The sequence below is a fragment of the Monodelphis domestica genome, chromosome 1 (genome assembly GCF_027887165.1).
Source record: "Monodelphis domestica isolate mMonDom1 chromosome 1, mMonDom1.pri, whole genome shotgun sequence".
NCBI lineage: Eukaryota > Metazoa > Chordata > Mammalia > Didelphimorphia > Didelphidae > Monodelphis > Monodelphis domestica.
Genome location: NC_077227.1, coordinates 580,964,068 through 580,983,032, shown reverse-complemented (window position 1 = coordinate 580,983,032; position 18,965 = coordinate 580,964,068).

Genomic DNA, 18,965 nt, shown 5'->3' with positions numbered 1-18,965 from the left:
TAGGAGAGGACCAAATGAGGCTGAAGAATGGTAGTCCCAGGGAAAGAGAGTAATGAGAGATAAGGCTAAAAGGATAGCTTAGAGCCAGATTGTGAATGGCATTGAGTGCAAAGCAAAAGAGTTTATATTTTATTCAGTAGGCAAAGTGGAGCCAAGGTTTCTGAACAAGGGAGTAACATAATTTGACTAATACATTTGGGGGATCACAAGACATCAGGTATAAAGGATGAATTGGAGGGTGGTGGTAGTGATGAGATGTTAGAGGCAGACTGAACATTTAGTAGACTATTTACATTGATAATGAGTCATTGAGTGCCTTAACTAGACTGTTGACCATATGAGTAGAAAGAATTCAAGGACATGAGGAGGTAGATAAAAGTTATACTCTGGAGAATTCATTACAGTCTCCTTCAGAAGTATTTTTTTTTCCAAGGGGGAAGAGGAGTAGCTGAGGGAAATTAAGGTAAGTGTGCAGTCACAGGGCAGATGTCTAGACTATGGCTAGGATGTAGGTAGAAGCTTGACTGGAGCCAACTTAGATACAGTAGGACATAAATAATGGAGGCAATGTGAGTCCTAGGTCAGGAGTTCTAGTGTTAAGTCATCCAGGGCATAGTCTGCTATGGAGGGTTTAGGTACAGGGTAGATGGCAAGAAGATGACTAGGATATGATGTCAGAAGAACTGTAAAGAACTTTGGAGAAACAATTATTGTAATGGATAGCTCTCTGGACTTGGAGGTAGGAGATCTGAGTTCTGTTTCCCCAACTAATACTTCCTAGATTTATGTTAATGTCATTTCACTTGAGTTTTCCTCTTTCTCTCTCTCTCTCTCTGAAATAATGAATGAAAAATAAACAAACAAATAAATAGGGCAAGTAAGTGAATAAACAAATATGTAATTAAGTAAATAAGTAAATGAATTCTATGCTACTTAGATCACAGGACTGTTATGAGTAAAGTAATACTAATGTAGTGAGGACTGTTGTCTCCCTCCCTCTCCCCTCATACATCATGGGGGATTGTTGTGTGGCTCAAAGGGAGGCAGAATAGACATCTCTAGTTTCTTCTCCTCTCACCCCTTTCCAAGGGAGACTTTCATTCCTGCCAGGAGGAAGGCAAAAGATGGGGGCCAGAAAGTTGGCCACTCTGCTCCACTCTGAGAAGGGCAAGGCCAAGCTAGAATTATATCTATTTACCTTAAAGATTATTAGTCTGGAGGATGCATGTTTTTCTTATATAAGGTAAACTTCTGACTGCTGTTCATTTAATAGAGAAAGGAGGACTCAAGCTTTATATCCAAGATTTGGTTCCTTTTCCACCAAATACAAGCTTTACAATGAACAAAAGAATAACAAAAGCCATTTATTGAAGTTAATAGCAAAACAGAAATCAGAGAAAGCACATGCATATAATGCATATTATATATACATATGTGTATGTGTATACACACATGTGAAAAAAAAATATATATAAGACCATATAAGAGTGAAGGGAAGCAAGGTAGAGAGAGTTCTAGATATCAGTTAAGGACAAACTCTCCAAGTTCTTTAGAGTAGCATAAGGACACAACAGACTGCTTGCTCTTCTCATGTCTACTCCTTCCTACCTTCTTCTCATTTTCCCACCAGTCACCTGAAATGGGGTTAGCATTGTCCATCTTCTTTTTTGGAGAGAAAAGAAAAGAGATTAAAGAGCTTGAAGAAATCTCTGTCCTGTTTTTGACAACTTCATCCTTCCCTTTAGGCAGGCAGGGGGTATTCAACTCCACTGTTGAGGAGTCTCATACCAGTGAGTTTTGGGACTTGGGTTATACTACTAATAAGCTTACATTTCCTAACCCTTTTAAGGTTTATAATGTACCTTCCTTACAAAACCCCTATGGACTAGGCAGTGTAAATATTTATTATCCCCATTTTACAGATGAGCAAAATGAGGCTCTGATGTTGAAGGATTTGTTTAAGGTTACCTGGTTTGGAAGTAGAGAAGCTAAGATCCATTAGGTCATATGATTATGAATCCAGGAATTTTTTCCATTGTCACAATTCTAACTTAATTACTTTCGCCTCACTTTAAAACTAGGGGAGTCTTTTGATCAGGTAAGTGGGTAAGCATTTTTAAATTACCCACTATGTGCCAAATGGGCAGCTAAGTGGAGCAGTGGATAAAGCACCAGGTTTGGAGTCAGAAGACCTGAATTCAAATCTAACTTCAGATATTTACTACTTGTGTGACCATGGTCAAGTCGCTTAACACTGTATGCCTCAGTTTCCTCACCTATAAAATGAGCTAGAGAAAGAAATGGCAAAACTCTTTAGTATCCTTGCCAAGAAAACCACAAATGGGGTCACCAAGGGTGAAACATAACTGAAATGACCCAACAACAACACATGTGCCAGATACTGTGCTACATACTGAGGATTCAAAGAAAGGGAAAAAAGGTCCCTGCCCTCAGGGTGCTCAGTATTCTAAAGAGAGAGACAATAAGCAAAAAGCTCTAATAGAGATATATACAGGATAAATTAGACCTAAGAAAATCAGGATTTGCAACAACAAAACAGATAAAGTAGGTGGCACTTCCTTAATTTGTGAAAGGACTCACTATAGGACATATTGAGAGAGCTCATGACTACAAATAGAATATAATACAATTTCCAGAAACTCAATGTAAAGACAACTTATTTCCAGACTATCCCTCTGGCACACAGTTAAGGATTAACCTTTCTGTGTGTGACAGACTCTTTTCACTGTCTAGTGAAGTCTATGAATCCCTTCTCAGAAGAAGGTGTTTTCTTTTAAAATTCAAAATGGAAGGAAATGCTAAATTTCAGCTAGATGTCAGTTGAACATACTTAATTTCCCCCCTGCTCCGAGTTCATAGCATACCCCCCAAGTCTATGGACCCCAAGTTAAGAATCTTTGGTACAGAGGTCAAAGTACACTGGTGAGTGCAGACAAATCTTCCAAAGCTCAAATCAAGTTAACCATAAGCCCCCTAGTCCAGCACAGCGCCTCTTGCATTTTTGGGGGTCACAGCCACGGGGAAGTGGGATAGGGACCTGGATCATCTGTGATTTCATTGCTATAAAAGTAGTCTCTTAGTATAAGGTAACTCTCTGTCCCTGGGGATCAACAAATATTCTGCCACTTATTCTCGTAGAAAGTTGAATAAAGCACTTAAAAAGTTAAGAGATCTGGCCTAGGTCATGGGGTATGTTTCAGAGATAAGACTCAAACTCAAGTCATTCTTGATTTAGGCCATTACATTTTGCTATCTTTAATCGAGGACTGTTGATTTTTTTCTTTTCTCCCTGCCACCTTTTCACAATGAATCCCCACACAAATATAGAAAACATCTACCTATAGGAAGGGGCAGCTAGGTGGTGCAGTGAATAGAATGTTGGGCTTATAGTCAAGAAGACAACTCTTCCTGAGTTTAAATCTGTCCTCAGATACTTAATAGCTGTGGGACCCTAGATAAGTCATTTAACCTTATTTGCCTCAGTATCCTAATCTGTAAAACAAGTTAGAGAAGGAAATGGCAAACTACTCTAGCATCTTTGCTAGGAAAACCCCAAATGGAGTCATAGAATCAGACATCAACAACCCAGGGGATCTGACCTATCTAATCTAATCTAATAATCATCAAGGGTTAAATTTATACTGCATTTGACAGTTTTCAAAGTTATTTGGGTTCTGAAAAATAGAGCAGAGTTTGTAATTCTAGTTTTGCAGATAAGAAAACTGAGGTTTGGAGAGAATTGTGATTTATCCAAGGGCCAGTTTCATGACAAGGCTGTAAATAAAAGACACTTCCTATAGCTAGTTCCTGGCCAGCTATGTTCTCTCTACTATGTCATTCTATCTCCTACTGTCCTCAACACTTATAAAATAAAGGGTTTTTGTCATGCCACCTGCATGGCATCTGGTGAAAACTTACTTTCTAGAAGACTGGAAAAGAGAAAATAGAACTTTTTATTCTTACTGCATAATGGTAAATGAAACATTTGTTGTAACTGAAAGTCAACAGTGGGCAAAAGAGTCCAGACCTAGTAATATGATTGGCTCTCATAGGTTTTCTCCAAAGAGGTTAATCTGATGCTTTCGGTCTTAGAATCAGAAGGGACAACAGAGCTCATAAAATCCAACCCCATAGGAAGCCCTTTTATAATGGTCCATAATATGTGGCCATTCAAGTTTTCTCTGTAGATCTCTAGCAATGAGAGAATCTCTGATGGTTTCCCACTCCATTTGTTATAATTGTGAACATTTTTTTCATGTTAAGTAACCAATTTTTCAGCAACTTTTTCCCACTATACTTACTTCTGCCCTGGGGAATCAAACAAAATAAGTCTAATTAATCCCCCCTTTTTTGACATGACTATCCTTGAAGTACTTGAAGACAACATCCCCAATTTCTTCAACTAATTTATATATTCAGTGATCTCTGGTCTTCTCATCACCTTTGTGACCCATCTGTGATTGGACTCTAACATGTCACTGTTCCTTCCCAAGAAATGAAACCCCCAAATGGACATAATAATTACAGATGATACATAGCAATTTAAAGGCACTAGATTTTTGGGAGGCTCACAATATACCTGTGAGGTAGATTCTATAGATTAGTTTATTTTCTTCAGTTTACAGCTGACAAAACTGAGTGGCAGAGAGGTGGAACGACTTGTCCAAGGACATAGCCATGGAATGCCAAAGGCAGGATTCAGACTTAGGTCTTTCTGACTCCAGGTTCAACACTCATCCTGCTACCTTTCTTTTCTTTTCTTTTTTAAACACTTACTTCTCATTTAATTTTATTTATTTATTGTTTTTTACACCCCTATCTTCTGTCTTAGAATCAATACTGTATATTGGTTCCAAGGCAAAAGAGTACTAAGGGCTAAGCAATGGGGGTTAAATGACTTGCCCAGGGTCACACAGCTAGGACATGTCTGAGATCAGATTTGAATCCAGGACCTCCCATCTCTAGATCTGTCTCTCAATCACTGAGCCATTGCTACCTTTCTAATATTCCAGTGTTCTGACCAGAGCAGAGGTTAGGTGGTTCTTGCCCAGATTCCCAGAGGAATCTCCTAATTTAGGGCACCATGCAAGTTCATCATCTGGTTTTTCCTTAAAAGGTATTGATACTATCTTTTAAGACTTGGTTGGGTCAGAGGCTTAATCCATTGACATCACTTCTTGGTCACCTCAGTACAAATGAGGTATGAGAAGCTTGCAGATGCCTTGGATGCTTGGGTGGTCGACCACAATGGGCAACTCAGGTAAGGGAGTTTTACTCAGCCAAAGCAACTCTATATATCCCCAGGGAATCTCCTCTTATTATGGCTAAACTGGCTAAATAAATCCATTTTGTGTGTGTGTGTGTGTGTGTGTGTGTGTGTGTGTGTGTGTGTGTGTGTGATTGTTGAATATCCTTAGGAGTTGTCTCATTTTGTTCCAATGGCAGGCAACTCTAAACGAGCAGGGGATTGGTCTAGAAGACCTGGTGTCAGTCTGCTGGCTGGGAGAGCTGTGTAGAGAAGGTTGGCTTGTGTCTGAGAAGAGGAGGTGATGGGATAGGCAGGAAGGTAAGGAGAACAGACACTTGCCTGCAGGTCCAAATGGATCTGAATGTTCTGAGACATCAAGATGGTGACCCACTCCCACCACTGGGAAAGCAAATCACTCATGGCCTGGGATGAGCTAGAGACTCTCCAACCTGCCAGCCTTCATTAAGGGGGAGGTTCTGCGGCATGAACACTGGTGCCTGGGAGCTAGTGATTTAGCTCAGAGATTTTTATGGTTTGAAAATGGCTTTAAAATTTGTTTGGAATTACCCTGAGCACATTTTAAACACTTAAATTGCCATCTTCATATTTTTGAATATAGTATTCACAATGTACCCTAGTAAAAATTCTTATCCAGTTCTCCTCAACACACCCTCCCTTCCAATTCCCTGCCTTCCCCTTGGAGGCTCCGGTGCAATAATCCTCCAACTTGCCTTCTTTTCTGGGGAAAGCTCATGCTAGCTGCTGTGTCTGGCCATTCAGGGGGAAGCAGTGCTCCAGCCCCCTTCTAGCCCTCTTATGCTGCCACACCAAAGTCCGTTATATTCTGTGAACTGAGTCCTAAGTCTCAAGCCTCAGTTTTTTGGTTTTTTTTTTGGTCTCAGTTCAAGGATTTAAAGTCTCAAGCCTCAGTTTTTCTGTCTCAATTCAAGGATTTAGAGCTTGTTCTTGTTTTTAAATTATCTAGTAAAAAGCCTTCACAATATTCCTTCTTGTTCATTTTTTCACCAACTATTTGTTAAGCACCTACTTTATGCTACATACTGTGGTAATGAGAGGAAGGGAGAAATGGGGGGGGCAAAAATTAAACAGTTCTTATGCAAAGTAAGCTTCTATTCTGGGGCTGGGGGAAGGTGTAACATTTACACAGACAAGTGAATACTGGTAAGGTGATTATTAGAGAATATAGTGTACTAACAACTGGAGTGTGTGTGTTACGTGTGTCAGACAAGAGACAGACAGAAACACAGAGAGGCAGAGAGAGAGAGAGAGAGAAAGAGAAAGAGAGAGGAGAGAGAGAGGAGAAAGAGGAGAGAGAGAAAGAAAAAGAGAGAGGAGAAAGAGGAGAGAGAGAAAGAGAAAGAGAGAGGAGAGAGAGAGGAGAAAGAGGAGAGAGAGAAAGAAAAAGAGAGAGGAGAGAGAGGAGAAAGAGGAGAGAGAGAAAGAGAAAGAGAGAGGAGAGAGAGAGGGGAGAAAGAGGAGAGAAAGAGAAAGAGAGAGGAGAGAGAGAAAGAGAAAGAGAAAAGAGAGAGAGGAGAAAGAGGAGAGAAAGAGAAAGAGAGAGGAGAGAGAGAGGAGAGAGAGAGAAAGAGAAAGAGAGAGGAGAGAGAGAGAGGAGAAAGAGGAGAGAGAGAGAAAGAGAAAGAGAGAGGAGAGAGAGAGAGGAGAAAGAGGAGAGAGAGGAGAGAGAGAGGAGAAAGAGGAGAGAGAGAGAAAGAGAAAGAGGAGAGAGAGAGGAGAAAGAGGAGAGAGAGAGAAAGAGAGAGGAGAGAGAGAGGAGAAAGAGGAGAGAGAGAGAAAGAGAAAGAGAGAGGAGAGAGAGAGAGGAGAAAGAGGAGAGAGAGAGAAAGAGAGAGGAGAGAGAGAGGAGAAAGAGGAGAGAGAGAGAAAGAGAAAGAGGAGAGAGAGAGGAGAAAGAGGAGAGAGAGAGAAAGAGAGATTGAGAAAGAGAAAAAGAGAAAGAGAAAGGAAAGGAGGGATGGAGGGAGGGAGACAGAGTCAGAGATCAGGAAAAGCCTTCTGTCAATGATGGCACTTGTATGGAAGAGACTTGAAGGAAGACAAAGATTCTAAGAGGGAGGTGAGAACGACAGACATTCCAGGCAAGGAAGGTAAACCATATAAAAGTATAAAGAAGGTAAATAGAGTCTTGTTCAGAGAAAAACAAAAAGTCCAGTTGAAGCAGAACATAGTGTGAAGGAAAATCATGTGTCATCAGCCAGGAAAGGTACATTGCTGCAAGATTTAGAAAGGCTTAAAGAAAATAAGAGGAATTTGTACCCTGGTAGCAATAGGGAAAGGCAACAGCTTTTAGAGCAGAGGGGTGACATGGCCAGGCCTGTGATTTAGTAGTACCATTTTGGCATCCATGTATAGGATGTGCTGGGTCTGGAGTCAGCAAGACTCATCTTCTGGCCTCAGACACTTAATAGCTGTGTGATCCTGAGCACCCTGCTTGCCTCAGTTTCCTCATCTCTCCAAGGAGCTGGAGAAGGAAATGGCCAATCACTCCAGTACTTTTACCAAGAAAACCCCAAATGGGATCCTAGAGAGTCCAACAGGACTGAACAACAAGAAGCAGAGTATGAACCAGAGAGGGGAGAGAGAGATTCCAGCCAGGATTCTCTGATGTCTCATTCTGGCTAAGAGGTGACCCAGGATTCTTCAAAGCTCTTCCTGCAAATTCTCAGAGGAATCATGATTTTAGAGCTGAACAAGCCCTCTCCCTTTATTTAATGGAGGAAAAAATTGAGGTCTAGGAAGTGATTGGCCCCAAATCTTGCCATCAGCACCTCATACTCCGATAATGCCAATAGGCTGCATGGGCCCAGCTCCTTGGTCTTGTCATGGAACAAGTCAAGTTGACAATTTTTTTTTTTATGCATCTATGGTATGCCAGGCATTGTGCTAAGTACCGGGGATGCAAAGAAATGGGGAAAAAAACCCAGTCCCTGCTCTCAAGGAGCTCAAAGTCTAATGAAGGAGAAGACAAGCAAATCATATGCTAAAGCGCCATAGAAAGGCAAATTGGATGTCATTTGGTACTGAAGGATTGGGCCTTCTCACATCCAATTGTTCCCTCCTCCTCACCCTGACGTGGACCCCAAGATGTTCCATGTTTAATGAATTGAAACGGGAAAAACTCATGCCTGCCCCTGATCCCTCCTTGGCCTCCCCCTCCTGGCCCACGAGAAGGCCCAGCTCCTGTGGGCTGTCGGAGAGGCCCTGCACATTTTATACCTGACAGGACCTTCCCCCGGAAGTCCCTAGGGGAGACACCATTAAAATGTTTTATGTTAGGGTGAGGGCAGCTTTGGGGAGGAATAGGTTGGTTTCTGTGCAATGCAAACTAAAACCTTCGAAAAAGGGAGCTCTTGGATAATTATGGGACCAAGGAGATAGCTTCCATATGCTGGGGTGGGTGCTTGGAGGCTGGGCCCTGCATCTGTTCTCTTTGTTCTGTCAGAGAACAGAGCCAGGAGGGGGTCTGACCTCCGGATAAACCCTGAACCAGAACCCTTGGCTCACTGTGGGGAGAAGGGGGTGGCTGGAGGTTGGGGAGGTGCCATGTTGAAGTCAAAGGGCTGCAACATCTGGCCCTGGGAGGAGCCTGGAGAGGTGGCATAAAGGATGCGGAGGGGACAGGAGGGCCGCCTCTGGGTAATCAATAAACCGGGCTACCGGAGAGATCAGAGAACCATTCATTAAGGGGCTAGTTAAGTGATTGATATGCTTAATTTTCCTGTCAAATGTGGGCTTCCCTTGTAAACATGTCAATTGAGGAAAGTTTCAGCTTGTCACTTGGATTTATAGCTGGAATAACATGTCGGTGGAAGAGAGAGGCTTGTCCCCAGTGACCCATGCTGGTTGCTATTAAACGTGGAGGCCAGTGTATCCAGGTGCCCCAAGGTCCCTCCTCTTTTTCTTCCCACAGCTGAGATAACAACAGCCTCCGAGTTGCTCTCTTCTCTTCCCTCTTTCACAGAATCAGACAAGGGGAAGGAACCCCATTTTGTGATCTGTTTTACTCGTTTTCAGAGCTCTGGATCCTCGTGGTTTCCACAACAGGTGCTTGAACCGTCCTAGCGTTGGAATAAGAATTCTGGCTCTCAGTTTCTCCTTCTTCTCAGTTTCTCCATCTATAAAATCGAGATAATAGCGCCTCTGCAGCATCGATTCACAGGATGGAGAGGTGGAAAAGGCCATGGTTTTTATTCATTGTTATTTCACAGGTGAAGAAATGGAGGCCTCGAGACCACTAGCAAGTCAGGGCTCTCCACGGAGCTTTGCATGACTCCAGTGTCCCTCTTCCCAACCACTAGGTCACCGGTAATTGGTTCATCTTGATGTAGGGAAGGCAGTCTGAGCGTTGGAATGAATCAGACCATAATTTTGGAAAGAGGACCTCTTCTCCCAGCCCCATTGTCCTGGAAGTTCAATAGTAAATAGGAATAAAAATTGAAAGCACATGACAAAGGGAAACAAATGGGCCACCCACTCACCTGCCCCTCCTTTTCTCTGTAAATCTGGAGGGTTGACAGTGGCACTTGGGGGACAAGATGGGGAAGAAGGTTGGGAGGGGCTGCTGGGAGCTGCTTAGAACAAGGGGGAGGGCGGCCACAGCCTGAAGGAGTAAATGTCACCCAGTTAAGTTCCAGCTGTTTTTCTGCTGCTATAGGGGCTCTTGTTCCGGAAAAGAATCTTAAGGCAGACCTCAGCCTAATGGCTGGTCATCCAGGGGAGCCCGTTTTAAACAAGGCTGATTTAATGCCCTTTGACTTTAAATTAGTCAAGTGCAGTCACATTGCCCAGACTTAAAAGAAAAGCAGGCAATGGCCAAAGAAGGATTGGGGTAATTGAAAATATAGGTCAAATCCCATTACAACCAAAGAATGTCAAGGCAACACAAATTTCCATGTAACAAAAAAAGGATTTCTAAATTCCCACCCCTGGTCAACTTATTCCAGTAATAATAATGACATTAACTTATATAGGGCTCTACAGATGGGAATTCTGAGGGTCAGAATAACTGGATGTCCCAGAGCTAGTAAATGCTCATTCTGGAGCTCAAATCCAGGTCTTTGAATCTCTGGGTCACTACTCTTTTGTACTATCTTCTGACCACTAATGATTGTTCTATGTTAATCTGGTTTTCCAAGAACACTGACAGACTGGATCTTGGCCAGAAGAAGGCAGTCAAGATTAGGGTTGGGGCCTGGAAACCAGGCCATAGAAGTTAAATGAAGGGAACTAGGGATATTCATCCTAAAGAAGGCTTGGGTTCAAGTATCTGAAGGGCAATTCCATGGAAAAAGGATTTGACTTGTTCAGTTTAGCCCCACAGGGAAGAATAAGGGACATTATGAGTAGAAATAATGGAACCAGATTTCAATATGATACCAGGAAGAATTTGCTAACCTTTAAAGTTGTTGGAACATGGAATGGGTTACCTTAGCAGGTGATTTCCCCATTAGTGGAAGCCTTTTGGCAGAGGCTGGATGGCCACTTGTAGAGAATCATAGCATCATAGATGGGGAACTAGAAGGGATTTAGGATGTTGTGAAAAGGGATTCTTGTTCAGATATGGGTTGGACTGGATTACTTCCTCTGGGACAGCTAGGTGGTATGGTAGATAGAATGCTGATGTGGAGTTAGGAAGACTCACCTTCTTGAGTTCAAATCTGGCCTCAGATACTTAGTAGCCATGTGACCCAGAGAAAGTCATTCACCTCTATTGGCCTCAGTCTAAAATGAGTTAGACAAGGTTTCTTTACTAACCACTCTAGTTTCTTTACTAAGAAAACCCCAAATGGGGTCACAAAGAGTTAAAGACAATGGGATAATAACAATGATTAACTCCCTTCCTGATATGAGATTCTGTAATTCTCCTTGAGGACAATTCTGTAATTTTGATTTTTGATTTTTTGCATTTCATTGATGATATTATCAGCCATAATCCACACTCAACTGTCATTACTCAGTGTGATTCTTGGGACAGGCACTGGCATATATGACTTATCCCTCACAGCAATGACCCTTGGTTTGTTCAGCCACCTATTTTTCTTACCTTTTGATGGTTCATTAATGCATCCTTGCTAATTTGGGGGGGAGGGATAGTGAAAGCTGGATAATAAATTGGGATGGGGCATGTGTGAAAGTCAGGATATAAATTAAACCTCATAGTTACAGAATTTTAGAGTTGGATTAGATCCCAGGGGTCATTAATCCAACCCATATATAAACAAAGAATCACCTCTATAACATCCTAGACAAGAGGTCATCTGACCTTTGCCAAAAGACCTCCCAATGAAAAGGAACCCAATATCTCTCAAAGAAGTTCATTTGATATTTCTGACGGCTCTTTTAGGAACATTTCCCTTAAATTAAGTCTTAAATTTGCCTCTTCAAAACTTCCACCCAGCAATCTTGCTTTTGTTTTTTGGGGTCATATAGAATGAGCCTAATCTCTGCAGGCTAAACAATTAACCTAGTTCTATCAACAGATCCTTATGGCCAAGTTATTATTATTATTTTTAAACATAGAGACATCTGTGGGATTCGAGCTAGTTTGGCTGGACTGTTTTGGTCTTGTAGTGAGCTATAAAGATAAGGTAGTTAATTAATATTTATTGAATGATTGAAAGGTTGTTTGCAATTTTTTTAAACAAGAGTCCTGTTCAAATACAGCTGTGGCATTGGCAGAGAAGTAGAGAAACAACTCTGTTCTGTTCCTGAGATTAAGCATGCACCTTATCTTGCCTGCATCCAGTCTTTTGCTCCACTTTCTGGCCCCATCTTCAGACTCCCTTTTCTTATCCGTTTTCTTCCAAAGGGAAAAAAAAGAAACTTAGATTTCATTGCTGGATCCACCTCAGTTTCAGTCATGTGGGATTTTGCCTTGTCTTTCTCAGGTTCAGGTCTTCACCTCACTCCCTAGCCATTTCTAGGCATTCCCTCACCAATCTAGCACTCTTTTTTTCCTATGTCATTTTCATCTATTAAAATACAAACGCATTAAAGGAAGGATAGTTTTACTTCTGTGCATATGTTCTCTTGTCTCTTCGCATAGAATGTAGCACATCGTAAGCATTTAATAAATTCTTTCTCTCTTGGAACTGGAAGGGGCCTCAGAGATCATTTTGGTTCAGCCTCTTCATATTTTTTTAAAGCCCTTACCTTCTGTTTTAGAATCAATACTAAGTACGGGTTCCAAGGCAGAAGAGTAGTAAGGACTGAGGGGCTGGAATCAAGTATCTGAGGCCATTTGTGAATCCAGGATCTCCCGACTCCAGACCTGGCTCTCTATCTACCAAGCCTCCCAGCTGGCTCTCAGCCCCTTCATAATCCAGAAAATTAAAGCCTAGAGAGATTAAGAGACCTGCTCAGGGTTATAAAGCAGAAAGTAGCTGAGCTGGGTTTTGATCTCAGGTCCTTAGATTCCATTTCATAACCAATTCTCTTAGACAAGTCATACCAAACCATTTTCCAGGTGTTGCCTACTTTGATACATTCATGCTTTCATCAGGGTGGATGCTCCCCTCCATCCACTGCTCTCCCCCAATGATGCAGTTAACAAATCCCTTTACATTTTGCATGTTATTGTGGCAAAATAGGAAGTTATACAACAGATTCACAGCCTTGGTTCTGGTCTTGAAGCAGCTTTGGGGAGCCCAGGGTCACTTCCATGCCATGTGGCTTGCAAGAGGACATATAGGGAAGAAGAAGAATCAGTTCAGATCCACCATTTTCTTTTGAGTCCTTTCTTCATCCATTGTCCCAAGATGCCTCAATGGTAATGATTTCTCTGCTCTGAACTGCAATCATGGGTTTTTTTTTCTTTTTCCTACCTTTCAACTGAGGATCTTGGTGACTAGTTCCTTTTTTAAATTATTTTTTTCAGTAATATTTTATGTCTTCTGAGTTCCATAAAGATAATTTTTAATATTCATTTTCTCCAATTTTGAGTTCCAAATTCTCTCCTTTTCTCTCTTCTCCTCCTTCTCTGAGACAGTTAAGCAATTTGATAGAGGTTTTCCACATGATAGATTTTTCACAGAACTTCCATGTGTATACCTCCCACTCCTCTGTCTAGTCATTTAACTTCCATCTGGGCTGATGGGATATGGTTGTGATTTGCCTTTCCTGATTACATCTGGTCCTCCCCAACTCCTCCTATGTCAGTGAATGGAATGCTGGACCTTGAGTCAAGAAGACTTGAATTCCAACCCAGCCTCAGACATTTTATTAGCTTTGTAGCCCTGGGCAAGTCACTTAACCTTATCTGCCTCAGTTTCCTAAATTATAAAATGGAGAAAATAATAGCCCCTATTTTGCCGGGTTGTTGTGTGGATCAAATGAAATAATATATGTAAAGTGCTTTAAAAACCTTAAAGTACTATCTAAATATTACTATCACATCGATTACTGTGCCAGGCTGATACATACCACGTGTGTGTTAGTATCTGCAGTCATTGAATGCTCTTAAGTTGAACTGTCCTGGTGTCCCTGAGAGATTCCTTCTATCCTGTGTCGGTCCATCCTACAAATGGACCAGTGAAATATTTTGTTGCGTTAAGAAAGGGATTCTTAGGGTTCTAGATCTTGCATATCCCTGTGGGAACTCACTCATATGGTCCTATTTTTTCAGCCCTTTAAGCTCCGGGGTACAGTTCTGATCAGTTAGATGTCAGTTTCATTTCCCTCCAAACCCTTCGCTTTTGGGGAAAAGCTTCTGGTAGCTCTTGCCTGGCTGCCTTTGCCCTTGAACCTACCTCAGCTTTGAAACAGTGATTCAACTTGCACATTTTGATGGGGCTAGAGAGCTTTTCTCTTTTAGGAAACATTTCCCAGCTTTCATTCTAAAAGCCCATATATAGCCATCTTCATAAGGGCCTCAGGGAACCCCAACCAGCCAGTGAAGTCAATTAGACTTAGAAAGGGAAGAGATTGGGTGTCATGAAATTTGGTTTCTTCCTGAAACATATTTTTTAAAAGTCTGAGATGTAATTAAATGTGCTGAAAATGTCCAGTGAATGTCTACAACTTCTGTACATTTGAAAAAACACAAGTTATTATTAATTCCTTCTGTTATTATAGACCGATCATTTCTAATTCCTGTCCATTTTTGTAACTGCAGTTGATATGAGTAATATAGGCCAAGTATTCCTTCACATTCAGGGAAATAATCAAATGAAATAATGCATATGAAAGTACTTTGAAAGTCAGATGTATGTAAAGATGAATATTAATGTTTGGGGGAAGAATCTGAAGAGAGAAAGGCTTTTTACCTGGGGAAAATAATCTAAAATGTGCTTGACATAGAGTATGAGCTTAATTGGCCTGACTTGACCTAAGAAATATGTGGTATGTTCATCAGTCATCATTCTAGGATCATAGGAGCACAGGGTAATGGAATTTAGAACTAGAAGGGACTTGAGACCTTGTCTCATCTAATCCCCTCATTTCATGGATGAGAGAATGAATATCACCCCTTGAACAACATGATTGGATTGGCAGTGGAAAGAATACTGGACTTGGAATCAAGAGATATCAGATCTCAGCTTTTGTCTGTGTGACCATGGGTAAATTCCTGAACCTCTCTGAGTCTCATTTTCTTCTTCTGTAAAATGGGAACATTACATGAATGTTATGCCCTAGAGGACTGTTGAGAGTCCAACACTTTGTAGACCTTAGTGCATTCTAGAAATGTGAGTTTCCTCCTATTTCCATCATGGAAGAGATAGTAGAGAAGTAACAGACATGAACTTTGCCCCTAAAAAATTATAATCTCATTTATAGATTATAGAAAACAGTATTACATATACTTGAAGATTATATATAGGTACGTACACACATTTATAAAATCTTGTTTGCAGTCTAGTATTCATGAGCAAAAGAGATGAGAATAGGTCACTATATTAAAAAAAATGAATATGGAAAGCACCTGATTTGATGAACACTACTCATAAATGAACTTTGGGAACACAACCTTTTTGTAGCTCAGGAATTTGCTATGTTTTGGTCTGGAGCTGGGATTTTATCTGCGTAGGAAATTCTTCCTTCAATAATGATCAGTAACTCAGCTATAATATTCTCAGAGTTCTTTGGGAACATTGAAATGTCAAATAAGTTGTCCATGGTCACATCTTGGGGTATTTGTCAGGAACAGGATTTGAACCTCAGTGTTTCTGGCGCTGTGGCTAACCAGCTATCTAATATACCATGGTATCACTTTATACTGAAATGAATAATAATGATGAGGATGATAATTATAATAACATTTATGTAAATTTATATTTTATTCATAAGATGTAATAATAAATATAATATTAATTAATAATTAATTATAAATTAATATAATATTAATAAAATTAATTATAATATAATAAAATAATAATAATAATCATGCAATACTTTAAGGTTTGCAAAGCATTTTATAATTATTATTTCATTTGATCCTCATAATAATCTTGGGATTTTTTATTTTCCCCATTTTACAGATAAGGAAACGGAGACAGATTTAAGTGATTTGCCTAGGCTCATGCAGCTGAGAAATATTCCAGGCAGGATTTGGAGTTGTTTTCCTTACTCCTGGTCCAGTGGTTCTATATCCTGTGGCATGAAGCTGCCTAAATACTAATATAGTAATGATCATTATAATGATGATAAATAATAAAACTGACATTTATATAGAGCTCTAAAGTATGCAGAACATTTTTCATATATTTCCTCATTTGAGCCTCAGAAAAACACAGATACACAAACATAGGTACAGGTATTATTATCATCACCTTTTTGTGGAAGGTGCAGAGGATTTGGTTCAGATCTTATTGCTGACATGATCGGTGTGACCTTGGGAAAGTAACTTAACATCTCTGGCCCTGCCTTAGTTTCTCTGTAAAATAAGGGAATTGGATTAGACCTCCTCTAAGATTCCATCCAGTTCTAAATCTGGGATCCTAAAGATGAAGAAATTGAAGCCACCAGGATCTTAAGCTCCTTGCTTAGCAAGTCTTAGAGGTTGGATTTGAATTTTTATCTTCCTAACACTAAACCAAGCAAGAGATTTTTACTACATCCGGGAATTTCAAAGGAAAATGACAATAGCAACAAACACGCCAGAAGGAAATTTTTGTTTGGATTGCATGCCCTTTTCATGGTAAGCAATTTATCTTTGTTGCAAAAGTTGGCTTTTGTATTCCTAAACAGCTGCATTAATCCATCGCTGTATAGCTCAGGCCTGTAATGTGAAATGCTCTTTATTCCGATTACACTTCTAACATCTGTTACATTTTCAAATAACTTGAAATCAGATCTTCGTACTATAAATACTGGAAGATGCATTGACACTCTGGCTGGTTGCAACACGGAGGCATGGGGGAAGCTCATTTTATAGATGAGTAAATGGAGGCCCAGAGAGGTTGTGACTTATCCAAGGTCACACAGTTAATAAGGGTCCGAGTCTGGCTTTGAACCCGAGTCCCTGGATTCTGAATCCCATGCATTTCCCACTTTCTGGCTCTAATTTTTGAAAGGAAGCATTGCCCAGGAAAAGAAGCAATGAAAACGAAGGTGTCAGGGTAGGGTGAGGGTGTGGGGAACAGGGTGGGGAGAACATAAACCTCCACACCTTTTACATTACAGGGCTTTGATGACTGCATTATTTTTAAAGCCCTGGGAACAGAGAGATCGGAATTGCAGAGCTGGCTATATAGTAGCCGTCTGTGGTTGGTGGGCTGTTGCACATCTGCCTTTTATAGGCTGGGAAGTGAAAAATGTTTTTAATTAAAGACTGGAATTGGGGCTTTTAGTCTGGCTACACACCACGCACCTTGCCAAACCTGCCTGATAAAAATTCAATTCTCCCTCCCCTGCTCTCACCCCACTTTATGGAGAGGGCTCTGGTGGGGGAGGCAGAGAGACCCCAAGGACCTCAGGAGCCTCCAATTCCTCCTGAGACACGCAGCGGTCTCAGCATTCACAAGACTTCTCAACACACAGATGGCCTGAAACCTTCCCCAGGACTGAGAATTTGCAAGGTTTCCCAGCAGTCTGGTTCATGGAGGGTCAGTTGACATTGTTGGCTGTGGCCTAGAATGATCTGTGAGCCCGAAAAGCCCAGGGATTTAACAAAGCTGGAAAAACAAGGAGCACAGAGGTTGGGGGAGAAGGAGGAAGGATCAAAACAAAGCAAGAAAGATAAAGGCGTATTTTCAAAAGTAATATTTTGCAAGCTCTTCATTCGATTTGTTCAAGAGCTGGCCACAGTAGCCTCTGCTTTGTACCCAAACCAGCTGGACTTAAAAAAAGAAAATGACTACGTTGGCTCTAGAGATGTAGTCCTTCCAGATTGGGGGATCTGCCAGATTTTGGCTGCCACTGGCCGGAGGCTTTGAGAGATGAGGCTCACCTTTATAACACCAAGAAGAACTGGGAAGGGCTTTAAGCTTCCTCATCTGTGAAATGGGAATGACAATAGCAACTACCTCCCAAGGTGGTTGGGAGGATCCCATGAGATAACGGAAAAAACACTCTGCCAACCTTAAAGCACTATACAGATACTAGCAGCTGCTGCGGCTGCTGTTATAATTATTATCATTAAATGGTGGTTTAAGCACTTTTTTTCAAAGAAGGGTTCTTAGAAACTTGTCACCTCTGATGGTCAACCTCTTGTTAAGGCAAAAAGTGACTTCTGATGAAGGTTAGAAGATAGAAGGAGTGTGGAATTCCAGGAATTAGCAAAGGAAGAGGAGGAGCTGGGCAGTAAATCTGCTGTGGTCCATCCCTGGAGGGCAGACTGGATTATTCTCAGAAGCCCATTTTCTAGGGCTTTCCCCAGTCTTCTTTGAAATGTTTGGAAGGAATGAGGTGTCTCTAGATGGTGAATCTTTTTTTTTTCTCTCCATTTCCTTGATAGTAGAATAATGCAGTTAAGAGCTCAACACCTAGGCAGTCATCACCCAAAATTGGCAACTCTTTTGGTAAGGTTTGAAGATGTGTAAGGCAGTAAGGCAGAAGGCTAGACTTAGTGACATTGCAAGGCTTCCCCCCCAACCTCTGCTCCATTAGGATGAAAATAGCATGCTTATATTGTGCTCTAAGGCTTATAAGTGCTTTTCTTCCAATAACATTGTTAACTAGGGAATATATACTTATTGACATTAAATAGGGAAAATGAATTTCACAAAACTGAAGTGACTTACCCAGGGTCACACAGCTAATGAAACTATACCAGTATTTTTGAAGAGAGGTTGCAATTTCTGCTTTCTTCCCTGTCTCATTATAAGTTTTTATGTAGCATTCCATAGGAGATGGGATCCAGGGTAGGGCTATAAAGGAACAAAAAAAAAATGTCTCAAGATTGTGGGGTCCAGTTTGAAGGCAGATATTTCTGGCTGATGGGATACAATGAAGAGTGGGTGGGAGATACTGACTATGCTAGACATGAAGCTCCTACTGAGTTCTCAAACCATTTCTGTGGGCAAAGTATAGCTTTTTAGTCATGTATATGGTGAGCCAGGTGGGAATTAAAGTTGTTCAGCTTCTCACCTGATTCTTAGACTGGATGAGAAGAATTTCCTGGTAGAATGTTTATTCTTTCTCCACTCTGGGAAGTGGTATTAAAAGATCTGAAATTCTCTTTATCCTTTTCTTAGCTCCGAACCCTCGGGGCAAAGCA